Here is a 19,251-nt window from a genome sequence, read left to right as displayed (position 1 = left end):
CGGTAGCGTTCTCGCTTCCCACGCCCGGGTTCCCGGGTTCGATTCCCGGCGGGGTCAGGGATTTCCTGTGCCTCGTGATGGCTGGGTGTTGTGTGATGACCTTAGGTTAGTTAGGTTTAAGTAGTTCTAAGTTCTAGGGGACTGATGACAATAGATGTTAAGTCCCATAGTGCTCAGAGCCATTTGCCCGTCGTGCCTAGACGGAGGATGCGTCAGCGGGGTAGGCGAGCGCCAAGGAGGCGGACAGCGCGGTGCCTGCAGACGCTGTTGTCGTGCCACAAGACCAAATATCGGATTTGGCACACAGCTGCTGCTGGGGGTGTCCACATTGCCGTTTTCCAAATCTCTTGACTGTTTCGCCCTTACGATCGACGACGAGCGTCGGGCCACCAAAGGTTTGCGGTCTGCACAATCTTGACCTCAAACTTATGCGCACACAAGTCTTTAAGCTTTTGTCCCGTATACATTCCTGACTGAGGTATTATTTCATTTGCCCAGTGACAGAATTATTACTAATAATGTTACATGATTTCACTTGAAGTCCAAATAGCGATCGAATATTACGAGGCTCGGTGACTGTAAATATTTTTGCAGAATATACGCAAACTAGCTTAGAGCCCGCCGCTTCACTCGGGTACAATGTATGGTCTGCACAGATATTTCTGTTTTTCTTTACTCGAATTTTTATATTGTCCACACATAGCAACATCTTCTACACTTTTTACGCTAATTAAGGCCGTAGAAGAATGGTCTTCTCCGGGTGTAATTCTGACCAAAAAGGTAGCTGGAGTCCACAGTTTTTGTTAGTCATGCCTTTTGCGCTCTTATGGTGATATTTAGAAATTTTCATGCCCTAACACGCATTTCTTTAGATCTAATTGAAAAGTGAAATACAATTTCTTATAATTTAGCTTCAATTTTTTTTTGAAAACGAAATATTTTCTTACAAATTTCCGTCCCCTATTTCACCCCCTTGGGGTTGATTTTCCAAAAACAATGAAACATGTATTTTTTTTTATTTCCAGCAGAGAAGCCTAATGTACATTTTCATAGATATAGCGTTGGAAATGCTCTGATAATGAAATAATTTTATAAAACTTCTCATTCCCAATCTCTCTCCCTTTGGGGGCTAAATTTCCAAAAACACTGAAACTTTTTTTTTTCATTTCTAACCAAGACCTCAAATACCAATTTCCAAAGATGTAGCTTTAAAAATGCTTTGGAAATTCTTTAATAATGGTTTACTGTCAAATAAGTTTCACATACTATTTTACCCTCCTAGTCGCTGAATTTCGAAAAACACTGAAACACGTATTTTTTTATTTGCAATTCAGAAGTCAAATGCCAAATTTCATAGATGTAGCTTTAAAAATACCCAAGGAGCTCTTCAAAACAAACTTTCACCCTACATGAGTGAAGTTTCCAAAAATGCTGAAAAACTTATTTCTTTATTTCTGACAGAGAAACCAGGTAAAAATCTTCGTAGGTCGAGCTTAAAATTGCCTTTATAGCAACAAATATGTCAAAAAATCTTTCATCTTCTGTTTCACCCCCTTTGGGATGGAGTATTGAAAAATCCTTTCTTAAACGGCGCCTACAGTATAAAATCAACATCCTCGGCAAATTTCAAGTTTCTATCCGTAGTGGTTTGGGCTGTCAGATGATGCGGCAGTGAGTGAGTTAGTCGTTCGGGACATTGCCTTTTATATATAGAGAAGAATATTTGTGTTCTGCCGTTCAAAGTTTTTATTTTATTTTTTTTTTTACATACATTAAGCTTATGAATGATTACGTGAAATTTGTTTTCAATTCAATGCATGTCTGAACATTCTTTTTAATTATGAATTTTTCCTTGATTGTGACGGACTGCTGCTTGTGAAAGTTTCATGCCCGGAGCGGCGAAACTTAATTGCCGTAGAAAACTGGGTCACCGAAACGCCTTCAGATCGCATATTTTAGGCCTTCAATATGATTTTTGTACTGAAACATTTAGAACACTAGGGGAGAGGTCCCCAAACACAGTTCAGTGATTTACCATGATAGTACTTACTTTTCTAGCCTTCTCATTAGTGTATATACTGTCCTGTTAACTGATATAATCTGATATCACTACTGAGTGCACCATAAATGTCCTGTGAAGAACTTACTATACTGAAATTCATCACATAGAACACATTTATGTATCCACTGTCAAAGAGCTGTATTTACTGAAACTGTTTTTAACCTTCTATACCTTGACGATGATCAAACGCACCAACCGGTTCATGCTGAAGTGTTTCAATAAAACAGCTGATGGTCCAATATACATTTCATTAATTATTTCCCGTCTGTTAACACTCACTTATGAAATATGTTTACTGCCAGTATTGGTCTATAATTTACAGCATCCGCTCTTTTGTTCTTTATGCATTGTCACTAATTGTTACTTATTTCAGTGAACTGAAATATTGTGATGTATTTGAACATACCGTATCGAAGAACCACATTTTCAGTGACATACATACAGAAAACTGGTTAGGGACGCTAGCCAACAACTCAATTTCTGTGATCGAGGCCAGTAGACTTCCTTAGAGTTTTGTGCGATTATGAGAGCCGAAAGACGAATAACAACCGCGTGAGATCAAATGAGAAGCAGCTGTGGCAAATGATGATGCAACACGCAAGCTACCTAATTGATTTCAAAGCCAAATAGGGCTAGCACAGTCACTTACCGGCTTTCTCAGTCATAGGCTCCCAGAGGTGATTACCAAAATTCGTTTGCGTTGCAGAGCAAAGAGCCAAAAGTCTTACAGACAGGACTATGGAGAAACAAGCAGGCTGACGGGCACTCGATACTTGAGACTTTGGGAAAACAATTCAGGTCAGGCCGTGACTAGGTTAGGTAAGCAGCTGCTAACAGAAGTAACATTGCGCCGAGCCGATACAAAGGAAACACGCGGCCGTCAGACGCGCACGGCAGGAGGAAAATCCGGTAAAACGCCTGGCCACTTTACGTAACTTTAGCGACCGCATTCACATACGAAGCGGAAACCGACCTCAGAGGTCTACTGCAATACTTCCTTCTCTAGTATTCCACGCCTTTTCAATGAGAAAACGTGGAATTGTGTTTACAAAAGTGCTTCAAATGGTTCAAATGGCTCTGAGCACTATGGAACTTAACTTCTGAGGTCATCAGTCCCCTAGAACTTAGAACTACTTAAACCGAACTAACCTAAGGACATCACACAAACATCCATGCCCGAGGCAGGATTCGAACCTGCGACCGTAGCGTTCGCGCGGTTCCGGTCTATAGCGCCTAGAACAGCTTGGCCACTTCGGCCGGCAAAAGTGCTTCAGTTCGGCAAATAAGTGTGGTCAATGACCGAGAATTACCATCCCAATACCACAAACAGATGCATAGATTTAGCGTGATAAATGTATATACGCGCTGAAAGTCATGTAGAGCTACATTAAAATGTCTATGTCCGTATTGTAAAAGGGCAACAGTCTAAGACCTCCGAGTTTGCAGCAATCAGTACGTCGTTATTAAAGGAGAATAATCGCAAAAAAAAACGAAGTTAGCGTATGACGTACCTCAAGGTATTAATATAAAAAAAAGACGTATCTCGAAGGAATTATCCGAATGGGGCGATGTGTAGATGTGATGTTCATGTACAGACACACATATGATAATTTCATAAAAATAGGATCAATAGTTAAAGAGGAAGAACTTCACAAACTGAGCAAGTCAATAACACGTTGGTCCACCTCTGGCCCTTATGGAAGCAATTATACGAGCTAGCATTGATTAACAGCGTTGTTGAATGTCCTGAGGGATACCGTGCCAAATTCTGTCCAATTGGCGCGTTAGATCGTCAAAACTGCGGGATGTTGGAGGGCCCTGCCCATAATGTTCCAAACGTTCTCAATTCTAGAGAGATCCGACGACCTCGCTGGCCACCGCAGTGTTTGACAAACAAACACAAGGACAAGCAGGAGAAACTCTCGACGTCTGCTGACGAGTATTATCTCGCTGAAATGTAAGCCCAGGATGGCCTGCCCATGGAGGGCAATAAAACGGGGCGTAGTATATCTTCGACGTACCGCTGTGCTGTAAGTGTGTCGCGGATGACAGCCACAGGGGACCCTCTAAGGAAAGAAATCGCACCACACCATCACACCTGGCTGTCGGGCCATATAGTGGGCGACGACCGCGTTGGTATCCCATTATTGTCCGGAGGGTCTCTAGACACGTCTTCGGCCTGGAATCTCATTGACTGGAGTACCATTATCTACAGTGATAAGCGCCGCTTTACGTGTTATAGTTATGCACGTAACAGTACTTGTATCAAAAGTAATTGCTTTGGCTGCATAAAAGCGCAGAAGTTGTGCGATCGACTAATGTTTACTACTTATAAAATTCAGTATATTCTGTAAGGATATAAAACACACTGAACTAACACTGAATGATGTACGGTTCCAGTCATGTGCAAAATAATAAAACCAAAGGAAAAGCAAAGAGTAGATTCCAGTTTCTCTCTTACACATTCATTTATCATTCTTTCCCAACCAATACTACCAATTCTACCGTTAATACTACCGTTCACTACGTCATTTATGAAGTGTACCAAAACTACCAGTTTTATTGGGGAGCGGTGTGTGACTTCAGGCCTCCGCTGGTAGCGACTGAAGGAACTGTCACAGCACAAAGGTACGTCCTCAAGCGTTACCTCTCGTACTGAAGTACTCTGGTACCAGTTTTCAATACGATTATTCTCGTCCGCACATGGGACGTGTCGCTATAACATGACTGCGTGATGGCGAAGTACTCTGGTGGCCAGCAAGAACTCCAGACTTGTCCCCGGTAGGACATGTGTGGGGCTGGGTCGGACGTCAACTCCGTTCCAAGGACTCTATCCAGAATATCAAGGGGCAGTTACAACGGTTGTGGGCAGGCTCGCCTCAGAGGAGGACGCAACAGCTTTAAGCGAGCACGCAGCAGAGGGAGTGCAACGTCATTCTTATGAGTGGACTCATACTGCCAAGTTATTTGTGAATGTGACTCGATTTTGTAATCACTGCAGTAACCTATCCCTATCAAGCCGTGGCGCTCCATTTCGTCTTCTCCTCCCTTTCTGAGTGTTTCACTTATCAGACAGAGTAAAAGATTTGAATGGTAACTTATTAGAAACTAAACATGTAGCACAGCGACAAGAATGAAAAACGAACGCTCCTGGTTTTATTAATGAAGGTGTTTACTTGAAACAGTTAATAAAACCTCAAGTGAAAACCGTATTTTGTAGTTGGACGTAACACACGGTTGACTCTTTTACGGAATACAAGAAGCGAGCCTCAAGGAAGCTTTGACTAAATCCTAAATGTAACGTTAACCACTGATGTCGGTAGAGCAGAATGCTTGCCCATATAGTGCTTAAGGAATTGTTATAAAACGCTATTGGATTTCCTTTCTCGTTCACTGAGCGAACGCTGGAATTCCTTTCAAACGAGTCCACGCTACTAACCACAAATCCCATGACATATAGATACAGATTACAAGCATTAAAATTCAGAGACACTTCAACAGCTGCCACAGCAGATCGTTCTCACCGCTATTTTCTGGCCTATGAGTTTATTTAAACACAGCTGCACTATAAGATGTTATCGGGCAGACAGAATTCAATTTTACAAATAGGACTTGGGAGATGGACTGAATCGAAGCATTGTGATGACTTCAACGAATATTCCTCGTAAACGTGTGTGTTAATTTGATGACTAATCCTCTTTGTGACGTGCAACCCCTTTAGCTCCCCCCTCTGCCGCTGCTAAGCCTGCGTATCCGACTCACTTGTTCTGACTCAAGCCTGTGACTAACGGTGCTATTTTAAGCTACTCCCACGTACCTAATCACTTGTCTGATAGCGTGGCATTTTTTTCTCTCCAACGCTGCATTTGTAGAATTGTTACAAAGTTCCAGACCGACTCACTTTGAGTTTTCATAGTTCTTTGATAATGTGTGTTCAGCAACCAGGCAGCGAATACCCAGCACATAAGAAATAAACTCGAACGAAAGGGTGGTGCCCATATTATGTAATGTATACCACTTTTGCTGTGGAACTGAAGCAGATTTGTTAGTACATTCAGGTTCTGCAAGAAATCCGTGGTGTACTCAGTTGGCACCTTCCACCAGTATTAATCCCTTCCATTCGCGATTCTTAAGAAAACCTAGCGTAAAGAGGCACTAATTCTACTCTGGGACCCGTCTTCGGGAAGTGGTCCGACCAACCCCAAAACGCTTAAGGAAAACGCTGAACTATCTCCTTTCAAAAGGACGTTTAACTTTAAGTCTTTCTTCCATCTGAATGCGCTGTGCTACTCTTTACATACTATGGCCTCTCCGTTTTACGTACATGGTTCTTAGATTCTACTGAGCAGGTTCTCTAAATGTTTATAGCAATAATTCAGACCTGACTACATTTTAGTGAGCTCCACACACCAGTAGTGAATATTCATAGCTTTCATTAATCAAGCAGTTGTTCTATATCTGCTTGTTTTCGTAGAGAATCTCTCATGACTTAGAATCGAGTAAGAGTTTTACAAGCTACAGCCTTCGCAGAGAAAATTAACTTCAGCACTGTCACAACGATCTTCGGCGACTACATATTACGGAACACCGAACAGTCACCGTACCTTCCCCTTCACTGACAGCTGTGTTATCGCCGGTACACTGGCAACTTCTTTTGCAATTGCTTTACATTAGTAAATAGTAATGGTCATCAGACGCTGCATTGAACGTTCTTTTCGGCGTGACAATTTATAGGTGCTGTGGACCCAGATCTCGTATTCATGGACGACAATGCTCGACCACATAGAGCACGGGTGCTTGATGTTTTCTTGTAAACAGAAGATATTGTACTCATGGCGTGACCTGACCCCTCTCCCGATTTTAATCCCATAGAGCATGTCTGGGATGCACTAGGGAGACGGGTTGCACTACGTCCGCATCCACCAACCACTCTACAAGACTTTCGAGCAGCTCTGCAAGGAGAATGGGCGTTATTGTCTGAACAGGACGTTGATGACATCATTTGCAGAATGGTCTGTCATTGTCAGACCTGTACTGTTGCCAGAGGTGGTCACATCCCCATTCTGAGGACATTAACCAACGGTTTGCTATTAGAGTAGAGACACAAGGAACCGCTCAGTCTCTCTTATTTTACCATTAAACACACACACACACACACACAAACACACACACACACACACACACACACACACACACACACACACAAAGCACACCCTCGCACGTGCGTTTGTGTAAGCGTCAAAAAGTCACCATGTAGTTTTTTTGGAATATCGCTTCTAAAAAGTACAGAATCTACAGATAAACATTTCTTATTCGTATTTGTTCTGTTTGACCAATGGTTTGCTTTTTATGCAAACGATCTCTGGAAACAGAGCACAGAATCACATTGAAACTTCCCGGTACGTGTTGGCAATACGCTGCAGATACATACAACGGACAACATGCCAGATCCTCTTTACGTTTTCCAAGTACGCCTGTGACAGCAAACTGATGTCACTATTGTAATCCTGCTGGCAAAATCCGGACGAATTACCATGTTTGCAGAGTTACAACCCTCTTTCATTTAGTGCCTTCTGCGTGCCATGTGCTTCGTTGAGATTTAGCTCTCCCATAAAATCTGCAGATTGTGATCACTTTACGTATGATCAAAGCTGCTTTATGTACTGACGTGCTTCTGAGGGATGGAAAAGTAGCGATGGCTCTAAATTTTGGTTTGCGTTGAAAATCGAACATACTTTTTCGATTCCTTTCACTTGAGGTTTTGCGAAGAATCGTGTGCGTATATTGCAGTACAGTCTACTTAGACACATTCACCTTGGTCAGTCGAATTTGGCAAGTGGCGACTCTTTCATTGAATCTGGTCTGAAATTACCTTTCGCACAACGAGCTTTGTATTCTTTTTACACCTAAAGTTGATTCGACATTTGTCGGATGTGACAGTCCAGTGACTGTATGGAACCATGCAGGTCCCAATACTTACCGCCACATACACTGGTTTCCAAAATTAAGGCAACAAACGGAAATTTTGCAAGGTTGTGCTTATTTTACCACAAAACAGTATAAATAGGTAACAGTAAATTAGAAACAACGTAAAAAATAAAGAATAGACAACTGCAACATGCATAACGGTAGACAAAAATGTTGTTCGTTTTTTCCAACGGATTTTCACACTCATTCCGACAGCTGGTTAATGTACTCAGCATGGGGTGTGACCACCTCTAGTAGCATAGACGGGCCATGCTGCGAATGATGTCATCAATCTCATGTTGAGGCAATAACGCCCGTTCTTCTTGTAGAGCTTCTTGTAGAGTGGTGGGTGGATGTTGACGTGATGCAACCCTTCTCCCTAGTGCATCCCAGACATGCTCTATGGGGTTAAAATCTGGAGAGCGATCAGGTCACGCCATGTGTGCGATATCTTGTGTTTCCAAGAAAACATCAAGCTCCCGTGCTCTATGAGGTCAAGCATTGTCATCCATTAATATAAAACCTGGGTCCACAGCTACTCGTAGCAACCACACGAGGTCCCAAGGTCTCTTCAAGATACTTGACAGCAGTTAAACTCTGCCGATTCACCAGTACAATTTCATGAAGAGGTGTTCGAGTAGTCAGCGTAATCCCTGTTCACACCGATAGGAATCTTCCTCGATATCGGTCCCTTTCCACAATATTTGGACCCGAAATCGTGTCATAAGTTCTCTCTAGATTCAAATCCACAGAAAATCACTCTCCAGAGCAAATCGGGATTCATTTGTGAAAAGAAAATTGGCCCATTGTGGCGACCGTCCACGCGGCTTGTTGACGACTCCACTCTAGACGATTCATTCTGTGAAGACGCGTTTAAGGTACACATACAGCAGGTCTCTGACAATAAAGGTCACTCTCCCGAAGCATTCTGTACACCGATTGTCTCTATACAACACGTCCAGTGGATGCTGCAAGGTCAGATGCCAGTTGCCGAGCAGTACGAAGTCGGTAGCGCTATGCCTTTACAGCCAAACAACAATCCTATCTCTCTGAGGTCACAAGTGGTCAGCCCTACCCTGGTCTTCGGGTTATGCTTTTGTTCTCTATAAACTGTCGCCACATCCGAGAAACAACAGAACGATTCAAATTAAACCATGGAGCCACATCAGTTTGCGACTGTCCAGCTTCCATGTTTCCTATGGCCCCACCCTGGTAGGTGTCTCTTCTGTGCCGTACTGCACACAGCGATTCTGGATGTGAGACTACCCGACAACTCTACCCCACAATAAACATAAATAACCTTGTGGATAACATCGGAAATTCACTGAAACTTTTTGCGGATGATGCTGTAGTATATCGAGAGGTTGTACCAATGGAAAATTGTACTGAAATGAAGGAGGATCTGCAACGAATTGACGCATGGTGCAGGGAATGGCAATTGAATCTCAATGTAGACAAGTGTAATGTGCTGCGAATACATTGAAAGAAAGATACTTTATCATTTAGCCACAATTTAGCAGGTCAGCAACTGGAAGCAGTTAATTCCATTAATTATCTGTGAGTAGGCATTAGGAGTGATTTAAAATGGAATGACCACATAAAATTAATCGTCGGTAAAGCAGATGCCAGACTGAGATTCATTGGAAGAACCCTAAGGAAACGCAGTCCGAAAACAAAGGAAGTAGGTGACAGCACACTTGTTCGCTCACTGCTGAATACTGCTCACCGGTGTGGGATCCGTGCCAGATAGGATTGATAAAAAAGATAGAGGAAATCCAACGGAGAGCAGCGCGCTTAGTTACAGGGTCATTTAGTAATCGCGAAAGCGTTACGGAGATGATAGATAAACTCCAATGGAAGACTCTGCAGGAGAGACGCTCAGTAGTTCGGTACGGGATTTTGTTGAAGTTTCGAGAACATACCTTCACCGAGGAGTCAAGCAGTATATTTCTCCATCCTACGTATATCTCGCGAAGAGACCACGAGGATAAAATCAGAGAGATTAGACCCCCACACAAAGGCATACCGACAATCTTTCTTTCAACGAACAATACGAGACTGGAATAGAAGGGAGAACCAATAGAGGTACTCAAGGTACCCTCCGCCACACACAGTCAGGTGACTTGCGGAGTGTGGATGTAGATGTAGATTTGATAGGTGCCCTGACGTCATCGCTGGCATGGTTTCCCCTTGACGGGAATGTCATTTTCCGTCCAGAACAAGATCGTACGGATATCTGTGAACAGCTTGTATGATTATATTGTGAATTAGGCATAGGACGGGGAAATAGTGGTCTGCTGCTTTGATTTTGGACATCAGTGTATATTAAGAGATTCATGCGACAATTAAGGCAATTAAAAACTACGTTCTTTCTGTTCCCTTCCTACAGTACCAGTTTACGCCAGTGCTGTCTTCGTAAACAGACGATAGCGCTTATGTGGTTCAAAGACAAGAGCCTCAGTTTCCTGTAGATGTTTTGCATACTATGTTGTAATGTACCACGCCAAAAACAAGAGGACCAGGCATTGGAAACAAAGAGTCGTGGCGTATGACCACATGTTAGGAGAACCACATTTCTTGTATCTGAAGACGTGTCTTCTACCTCGCTAGATACTGACATGGAATTGCTCAAGGCTGAATAGCTGAACATGATTTGCACGTTAGCACGGATACTCTAAAACGTAACTCACGACGTAGCGGATGATTCTTGGCATGTGGACTTCGCAACGACGCTTCACCGAGGAAAATATTTTTGCTCTCCCACTTCTTAGAAACTCTTAACCTATTCGTCGTCAAAACTTAACGTCTCACTGCGGATACACTAAGCCACAAAAACCGTACGTGGATTCACCAAGCCACAAAAGCGGCAGGACAGATGAAGAGATCGAAAAAATTGCAACTGATCCTTTTCAGGTGCTTCTGACATGAGCTTCATAGTTTAAAGCGGGATCTGTAATGCGGCTAAAGATATGACTGGTTTTCTTTTTCTTTCTATGTCTCTGGCATGAAGTGCACTAGCTATTAAACCTATTTCGTCATTCCTCTGACATTTGGAAACTGAAGCGGAAACTGTATAAAATATTTTTGGAATTGATTCCTTTTCTGTCTCCAGAACGTTTTGATTCTTTTAAATGCTACAATCTAAACGCTTTCTTATGGTTCATTCGTTGAATAAAGTGCGACAAAGTTACATATTATTTTTGCTTCTCAAAGAACAAAGAACTTTCATTACAGCATAAAAAAGGGATGCCAGGTTTTCAAGCTAAAAATACGGGACGTATTGGAATAGGCCGATTGTGGCATTATCGGCATTTTCTAGCTTTAGGAGGCAGTTATCTGCAACTGTACATAAAATGTACACGAATAATGACTGTTCCCAGAAACTATTACACATTGAAACATCTTTTGCCGCGCGCGATTAGCCGAGCGGTCTCAGGCGCTGCAGTCATGGACTGTGCGGCTGGTCCCGGTGGAGGTTCGAGTCCTACCTCGGGCATGGGTGTGTGTGTTTGTCCCTAACATAATTTAGGTTAAGTAGTGTGTAAGCTTAGGGACTGATGACCTTAGCACGGGGTTAAGTTCCATAAGATTTTACACACATCTGAACATTTGAAACACCTTTTACAGAACATACTGAAAATTGGCAAGAATTCGTCTCTGTACATGGTCCTTAAAATTAGTTTATTACAACAACTTTCTTAGAATCACAGCTACGCAATATATCATACGTACGGAAAATTTAGCACAAATAAACAAAACTGTATGAAGCACGAGGGAAAACGTGAAATACGTTAGATGGGTGAAATAAGGAAAAACCAATAAAATATGGGAGACACGTCGAAAAAATGGGAAACAGGACAAAAACGTGGATAAAATGCGGGAGGGCCCGTAAAATAAGGGAGATCTGGCAACCCTACTGTTGTAAACTACGCGGGCGAGCGGAAGTTACTGTATAAACCCGCATAACTAGTCAGTAACAGATACGTTAAAATTTTCACCAGGAACGAGTCTGCAGCGTATGTAGGCCCACGGGAACCACGAAATGATATTAAAAGTCGCAGACATGATTAGGCTATTCCTCATTTTCTGACTATTTGAATGTTTCAACATGACATTGTATGTAGCTAATGTTACTGCGAATTAACCGTTCCTCTTTGTTTCTTACACTTTTACATTTACTCCGAAAGCTAGCTTATGGTGTGTCGTGGAGTGTACTTCTGGTACCGCTATTGGTTCACCACTTTCCTGTTCCATTCGCGAATGACGCGTGGGACGAATGCCGAAAGTTCCGTACGACATTAAATTCCCGATTTGCTCTTCGTGATAATTTTGCGAGGCGTGTATAGGAAGACGTAATATGGTGCTCGACTCTTGTTGGGACGTACGCTCTTGAAGAAATTTCAACAGTCAACTCCACGTTGCACAACGTCTCGCTCGTTGTGTCTGCCGCTGGGGTGGGTTGAGTATCTCCGTAACGCACTCGCACCGACTAAACGATGGCGTGACGAAACGCACCGCTCTTCGTTCGATCTGTCCACTCGTCCATTAGTCCACCTTGGTAAGGGCACCCAGATTAAGTCACTTATTTCGTGGATGAATTACACTTCTTTAAGATTCTCCCAATGAATCGCAGGCTGGCATCTGCTATTCGTACAATTTGTTTTAATTGGTTATTCCACTTTAGGTTAGGTTTTGCGGTAGTTATTGTTTCCACTGATTTGTAGCCAACAGTGTAATCGTACAGTAGTGGATCCCTTCGCCTATTTATGTGCAAAACGTCGCATTTAGTTTCGTTCAGAGTCAACTGCCACCTATCGTCCGTCAATCCTCTGGACCGCTTCCTGCATTTCCTTACTCTGCATGCGTTGCAACCTTCTTATACAAAATTCGTTCGCGAATAGCCACACGGAGATTCCAACTTTATCCACTGGGTTATTACATTATTAATATAAGTGGTATGAAACTTCCTGGCAGATTAAAACTGTGTGCCGGACCGAGACTCGAACGCGGGACCTTTGCCTTTCGCGGGCAAGTGCTCTACCAACTGAGATACCCAAGCATGACTCAAGCCCCGTCCTCACAGCTTTACTTCCGCTAGTACCTCGTCTCCTACCTTCCAGAGACGAGGTACTGGCGGAAGTAAAGCTGTGAGGACGGGGCGTGAGTTGTGCTTGGGTAGCTCAGTTGGTAGAGCACTTGCCCGCGAAAGGCAAGGGTCCCGAGTTCGAGTCTCGGTCCGGCACACAGTTTTAATCTGCCAGGAAGTTTCACATCAGTGCACACTCCGCTGCAGAGTGGAAATCTCATTCTGAATATAAGTGGTAGTTTGTAGAGCCGTACAGCCATCCCTAGGGGTACTCCCGAAATTACCGTTACATCCATCGGTTTTGTTCCGTTAAGTACGACATGTTGAGTTCTATCTGCAACAAGTCCTGTTTGCAGTCACAACTCTGGTCCGATACTCGGTATACTCGTATTCTTTTCGTTAAACGATGGTGTGGGAACTGTGGAATGGCTGACCGAACTCAAGAAACACGGCATGAAACTAAGTCCTTCCGTCTACGTTTCTCTGGATCCCATGAACGAAGAGAGCTAACTCATTTTCGTAAGATGTTGATTTTTAGGGATCCGTACTTCTATCGGTGAAAACGTAGCCGTTAAGAACCACTTCGTTGTCTATCCGTACGCCTGCCTGCCTGCCTGCCCGACTGTTCAGAACCCTTTTCCTCAGGTAACGCATGAAGTTCAAAATTGCGTCACATCTTGATGTCTACGATTCCTTGGTGATGTAAAGAAGTGAACCTTCTAAGTCAGTGCAATCAAAAGATAAGACAAACTCAGTCATCAAAGCATATAGCGTACTTTCCGTTGACCTAGAACCATGAAATTTACGAAGAATTTCACACTAAAACCAAAGGAAAATATCCGAAAATTGTTAATTTTTATTTAAATCACGCGAAAAAGAACCGACGTTTGTTATTTGACTGCCTGCCGTCCCTCTGTTAAGACGCCTTTTTCTCTGGAATAGTTAGACATATCATGTTGAAATTTGTATCACGTAGTAAGGTCTATGTACCTTGCGAAATAACTGTATCTTCTGGGTCAATACAGTTAAGAGACACGGCTATTTATGTCATAGTTTTATTTTCGCGAACTCAATCATCAAAACCTACAGTTACTCCCCGTTCGTCTAGAATCACGAAATTTGTCAAGAAGGAAGGCTACACAGCACAAGTAAAGAGCAAAATCCGAAACTGTTACCTTTTAATTACATCACACGGAAAAAAATTATTTGTCATTTGTTATCCGACTCTCTGTTCCTCCATCTTTAACACCATTTCTCTCAGGAGTGAGTAGACGTATCAAGTTTAAATTCATGTCACATACTGAGGCCTGTAGTGCTCTAGGAGCAAAAAAATTTTAAGTGTCGAAGTTGATGCAGTCAAAAGATTAGTTCATTTATACAATATATTTTGATGCTTGCAAACTCACTCATTAAAACGTATAGGGCACTTCCCCTTGACGTAGAATCATAAAATTTGGCAAGAAGAAAGGTTTCTCAGTACAAGTAAAGGGAAAGCATCTGAGAGTTGTTAATTTGTAATTATGTCGCACAAAAAAGTACTTCTTTTGTTATTTGTAGTCCAACATCGAAGTAAAACATTCTCGAAAGACTTGAGATCCCTAGGACCGATATCTTGTCAGCATCAGTGTCGATAATAGGCAAAAATCGTCACGATTCTCGATTCCTGGAATGGATGGAATGTCTAGATACATAATCAGGTTTGTAAGAAACCCTCAGTAAGCGAGTCCTGCTCGTACCTGGCCAAGTTTTGGGGGAGATTTTCGTTCTGCAAGAACGTCATAACCCGTGCGCATAAAACGCGTTCCGTAGGTCTAAAAACGTCAGCGACGTAGACTTATAATTATGCGCGTCTGCTAGACAATCTTTCTTGAAGACGGGAAGGAGTTGCGCTTATTTTCAGTCGCTAGATACCCTTCGCTGCTCCAGTAACATACGATAAACTGATGCTAGAAGATAAGCAAGTTCTTTCACATCGTCTCTATAGAACATCACAGGTACCTCTTACAGAACGTAACTAAGATTAGGATTTACAGTCCCGCAACATCGAGGTCATTAGAGTCTGCACAGAAACTCTCATTGTTGCAAGGATGGGGAAGAAAACTGGTCGTACCTTTTCAAAAGAATCGTTCCCGCATTTTGGTGGAGTGATTTAGGGAAATTACGGAATTCCTAAATCGGGGTGATCAGACGCGAATTTAAACCGTCGTCCTCCCGAATAAGAGTCCAGTGTGCTATCCATTATGCCATCTCTCTCGGTAAACGTGCAGTTGCGGACGGTTGGTACGTTTATTCCAAACGGGAAGTTAGATGACTAGTCAGTACTCCACCGGAGTTGCAACAGCCTGTTGTCGGGAACCGTGAACTACTTCCTGAGCAGTGCACACAGAACATCCTGTGACGTCATTCGCAACGATGCGCTGGTCCGACCGACGAATGGGAGATACACTTTATGCACATGTGGGCTTACGCTACATGTTTCTAATGACACCAGCAAAATATTTCGCGGAGAACACATTCTAACATATGGTTTACTTCTCATAATGGCTTCGTCAATATATCTTCTCTTTTTATATAACAGGTACGCAACCAAACAAAGGGTAATAAAGTTGCGCGCTCCCAGTGTCTGCAGGAAGCGGCTCATAAGGACGAAAGGAATTTATGAAATTGAGAGCTCAGCATCTCCGGAGATATTTCATTGGAGATGGAACGTGATCTAAATTGGGAAATATTGCAACTGGAAGAAATCGACCGCGGACGAAGACAAACTGCCTCAAACTCCCCGCAAGGCATTCAACGAAACCAGCCAGAAACTATGCCCGAATAGCCAGCCACAAATTTGAACCCAGCTATGAAATGCGAGTCTAGCATTTTCTTCACTACCACAATAACGAAAATTAGTTTATCCTTCTGTCAACGCTAGGATCATTAGAAACGGAAAGAAATTCGTCGTAACTTTCTCAGACGAATCATCACGGCTTCTGTCTTTGACGATTTTAGGAAAACAAAAAAGAAACAAAAAAAAAACCAAATGTGGGTGCCTCGGAGTGGTTTGAACCAATGTCCGCTCGAATGTGAGTCAGTGTCTTCTCATGGCGCCATCTCTAGGTGCTACAGCCAGCGAACTCGCAAAAAATAAAAAATACAGCACAAATTAAAATTGCAAAGTTAATTACCATTCATCTTACAGTAAGCGAACCACTTGAGAGAAATTTTATCTTATGAAAAATTACAAGCAAAATGCAGTTTTCAGAATGAAGTTTTCACTCTGCAGCGAAGTGTGCCCTGATAGGAAACTTCCTGGCTAATTAAAACTGTGTGCCGGACCGAGACTTGAACTCGGGACCTTTGCCTTTCGCGGGAAAGTGCTCTACCACCTGCGGTCTGCAAGCGCGACCCACGCCCCGTCCTCACAGCTTTATTCCCACCAGTACCTCGTCTGGCAGTTCTGCATGTTTCGCAGAAGAGCTTCTGTGAAGTTTGGAAGCTAGGAGACGAGGAACTGGCAGACGTAAAGCTGTGAGGACCGGGCGTGGGTCGTGCTTGCAGACCGCAGGTGGTAGAGCACTTTCCCGCGAAAGGCAAAGGTCCTCAGTTCGAGTCTCGGTCCGGTACTCAGTTTTAATCTGATAAGAAGTTTCAAAATGGAGTTTTGTTCGAAATTTTCCCCCCGGTAAAGAGATCCTGTTACTTGATATTTTTCAAATAAGCCATGCAGCGTTCTTTACATGCTGTTACGGCAGTTCTCGAAAACTAAACAAATCTCTAGTGCGTGATGGTATGCCTATGAGATTCTGTACTCAAATTGCTGCTTTGTTAGCCCCTCTTTCAACTATTACTTACATCCCTCGAATATAAAAACCATGCCCAATAGCTGGAAGAAAGCACAAGTCACGTCCGTGTAAAAGAACGGTAGCACAAGTGACTCACAAAACTACCGTTCAATATCCTTGACATCCATCCGTAGTAGAATCTTAGGACATACCCTGAGCTCAAACATAATGAGGTATCACGTAGGGAAGGACTTCCTCCATGCCAACCTTCATGGATTCGGAAAGCACAGATCATGTGAAACCTACCTCGAATTTTTCTCACATGACACACAAAGTCATGGACCAGGCAGTCAGATTCAGTATTTCAGTATTCCTCGGTTTCCGAAAAGAATATCAGTCAACATGAGATCCAAGTTTTTGAACAAAAGTACAGTTGTATGAGGTATCAAGTGAAATTTGTGGCTAAACTGAGGAGTTTTTGGTAGGTAGGAGGCAGTAAGTTATCTTGGATGGAGACTCATCGACAGATGTAGAACTGTGTCCAGCAGGGAAGTGTGCTGGAACCCTTATTGTTCGTGTTCTGTATTAATGACCAGTAACCTCTCACTTTCGGTCAAATGATGCAGTTATCTATAATGATGCCCTGTCTAAAAGAAGCATCACAAATAATCGATGAGACTTGATAAATATTCAAAGTGGAGCAAAGATTCGCAACTCGTTCTAAACGCTTCACGAAACGGAAAAAAGTAGTATCCTTTGACTAGAATATCAACGAGTCACAACTGATATATGTCAACTCATACAAATACTTGGGCTAACAATTTGTATGGATACGAAATGGAAAGCTCTCATACGCTCAGTTGTAGTCAAAGCAGGGGTCAGGCTGCGGTTCATTCATTAATAGGGAAATGCAATCAATCTAAGAAGGAGAACGCATACGAAACATTCGTGCGAGCTGTCGCAGTATATTGCTCAAGTGTGTGAGACCCGTAGCAAATAGGACTAACCGGGTATACTGAAAGGATACAGAGAAGGGCAGTACGAATGATCACGCGTTTGTTTCACGCACGGTAAAGTGTCACGAAGATGCTGAGAGAGCTCAACTGGCAGACGCTTGAAGATAGACGTAAGATATGCCGTGACGGCCTACTTAAGGAATTTCTAGAACCTACTTTAAATGAGCAATGTAGGAATATATTGCATTCCTATAAACATCGCTCCCTTAGGGATCGCTAAAGCAATATAATACACACACAGAAATATTTAAACTGTCTTTCTACCCGAGCTCTATACGTGAATGCAACTGGGAAAAGCCCTAATGAGTTGTACGGTGTGAAATACCCTCAATCATGCACTTCACAGTGGTTTGCATACTATAAATGTGTCCAAATTACGTTAATAGCAAAGTACGTAGGCACGCAGTCTTAAGACCTTCCATTCCTGAATGGAAGGAAAATAAAGGCTAACATATTTTATAATAAAAAATAGTTTCTTCCACGTACTGTGTAATGACCGGAACGGCACAGACAAAATTTTAACCATAAGCTATTACAGACAGAACGTAAGCTTGCATTAGTCACTGGCTAAAGTAGCCCAGTCTTCCGAAACTTACGGTGGCAGAGCGGTCTGAAGTCGGTCGGTGGCCTGTGCGCTTTAGCAGCGTTCCTGCGGGCGGGCGTGGCGGTCGGCGGTTGCGCTGAGGTGGCACCAGTTGCACAGCACGTGCTGCACCTGTGGCTTCCGGGGCGCGACTGAGGGGCGCGCAGGCCGAGGTGCGACCGTCGGCGCAGGTCGGGTCGCGTCGGATCGAGCCGGCTCGGGTCGGAAGTCTGGTCGACTGGCGCCTGTCATCGACCAGGCGCCAAGTCTTGACACTAAGTGCGTAGTCCGGATGACTGCGCGTCACGTGCTTTTTACTTTCCTCGTCGGATATGCCGATAACAGAAAACTTAAACTATCAACTACTCGACGGAGTTTCAAATGGTCGAAGAATCACTGTCGACGGGACACTCAAAGCTAGATTCACAGGTTGTGCAGTTCGCGGGCGGCTCTAAACCTAACGGATAGATGAAACTTCGACTGTTTAAATGTCAATATCGCTGCTCATTTCTTAAATAGCTTCTTGTTATATACTTTTACAACTACGAAACACGCCTCTACACTTACTTTCCAGCTACACACGATTTACTGGGAACTGACATCGCCGTATTTGCCAGAAACATCATCATCGTCGTCTTAGCACCTGCCATACCCTCGTCATCCGCGTTTTGATAAAAACAATCGTCAAAAGAAATCATTTTTATTGTATTTTGATCCCATTTGCTGCATCCATATTTTTCAAACCACTGCAAAGTGCATGATAGACG

The 19,251-nt window shown here is 43.1% G+C and overlaps 1 protein-coding gene across 1 annotated transcript in view; it reads right to left on the bottom strand.

Annotated features, from left to right (window-relative positions):
* Positions 1–18,622, bottom strand: part of LOC124624717 (lazarillo protein) — a 60,881-nt gene extending 42,259 nt beyond the window's left edge. Inside the window, exon 1 of the mRNA XM_047149124.1 lies at positions 18,498–18,622. The gene's annotated coding sequence lies outside the window, so the exon portion shown is untranslated. The remainder of the gene's footprint in view (positions 1–18,497) is intronic.
* Positions 18,623–19,251: the final 629 nt, after the last annotated feature.

Source organism: Schistocerca americana, chromosome 1 (assembly GCF_021461395.2).
Source record: "Schistocerca americana isolate TAMUIC-IGC-003095 chromosome 1, iqSchAmer2.1, whole genome shotgun sequence".
NCBI lineage: Eukaryota > Metazoa > Arthropoda > Insecta > Orthoptera > Acrididae > Schistocerca > Schistocerca americana.
This window is presented reverse-complemented; position numbering and strand designations above follow the sequence as displayed.